General features: G+C 52.2%; 1 non-coding gene across 1 annotated transcript; it reads right to left on the reverse strand.

Annotated features, from left to right (window-relative positions):
* Positions 1 to 115: 115 nt before the first annotated feature.
* On the reverse strand, positions 116 to 187 carry TRNAA-AGC. The gene has a single exon. It is a non-coding gene; the product is annotated as a tRNA-Ala (tRNA).
* Between the last annotated feature and the right edge of the window lie 1,258 nt (positions 188 to 1,445).

Genomic DNA, 1,445 nt, shown 5'->3' on the forward strand with positions numbered 1-1,445 from the left:
TCACAGGGCATCTGTTGTGGGGAGGGGAAGGGAAAGGAGTTTGTAAGCTGCTCTGAGACTCCAAGTGAAGAGCAGGGTGTAATCCAATCTCCTCCTCCTCCTCTTCTTCTTATCATGGATACGCCAGGGATTGAACCTGGGACCTTCTGCATGCTGAGCAGATGCTCTACCACTGAACCACAGACCCTGCCTAAATGATGCTGCCTTATCCTGAGTCAAACTATCAGTCCGTCAAGGTCAGTATTGTCTACTCAGGTTGGCAGAAGCTCTGCAGATGGAGGCATTTCCCATCAACATTCACGTGCTGATTGAGGTGTGACGAAAAGCACAGGGGCAGCAGGCAGTCAAAAGTTATTATTAATAATTTGGCCTTTAGCCTGCCTTTCCTCCCAGAAATTCAGGACTGCACCCTTTCCTCCTTTTTATTTGCACAACAGTGTCTGTTCCTGGAAAGGCTCCAGGGCCTTTATCCGCTGCCCGTGGGAGGGAATCTAAGGACAGCAGCAATAATAAATCTCGAAATCTGCCACGCCCTCGATCATGAACAAAATAAACAGGTCTCTCTCAGAATGGCTTAATGTTTAATGGGGCTAGCTGAGGAGAGGAAAGGAGGAAAGTCAATCAGGCAATGACTTTTCATGCAGTCGTTCAGAACTCTGCACGTGTTGCCTGTAAGAACATGAGAGAACGTAAGAGAAGCCCATGTGGGATCAGGCCAATGGCCCATCCAGTCCAGCACTCTGTCTGTCACACAGTGGCCAAAAAGACCAGGTGCCATCAGGAGGTCCAGCAGTGGGGCCAGGACACTAGAAGCCCTCCCACTCTTGCCCACCCCCCCGGCACCAAGAAGACAGAACATCCCTTGCCCCAGACACAAGAATATCAGAGACGCCCATGTTGGATCAGGCCAGTGGCCCATCCAGTCCATTACTCTGTGTCACACAGTGGCCAGAAATACCAGGTGCCATCAGGAGGTCCAGCAGTGGGGCCAGGACACTAGAAGCCCTCCCACTGTTGCCCCCCCCCCAAGCACCAAGAATACAGAGCATCACCTGCCCCAAACATAAGAACATAAGAGAAGCCCATGTTGGATCAGGCCAAAGGCCCATCCAGTCCAACACTCCGTGTCACACAGTGGCCAGAAATACCAGGTGCCATCAGGAGGTCCAGCAGTGGGGCCAGGACACTAGGAGCCCTCCCACTGTTGCCCACCCCCCTCAAGCACCAATAATATACTGCATCAGTTGCTGTAGATTCTCTGAGTTGTGTGGCCGTGTTCTTGGCATTGTAGAACCTGACGTTTCGCCACTGGCGTGACCAAATCCAAAATGGCTAGTATCACGTCTTCCAAAGTTTGCTGTAGTTGCTGAATGTTTCGGTCAGCCGTGTCTACATGCTCCATCAGTCCCTCGTCCGGGGACACCCGGCCACTCCGGGTCTCCGAT

Source organism: Gekko japonicus, unplaced genomic scaffold (assembly GCF_001447785.1).
Source record: "Gekko japonicus isolate JY-2015 unplaced genomic scaffold, Gekko_japonicus_V1.1 scaffold3083, whole genome shotgun sequence".
NCBI lineage: Eukaryota > Metazoa > Chordata > Lepidosauria > Squamata > Gekkonidae > Gekko > Gekko japonicus.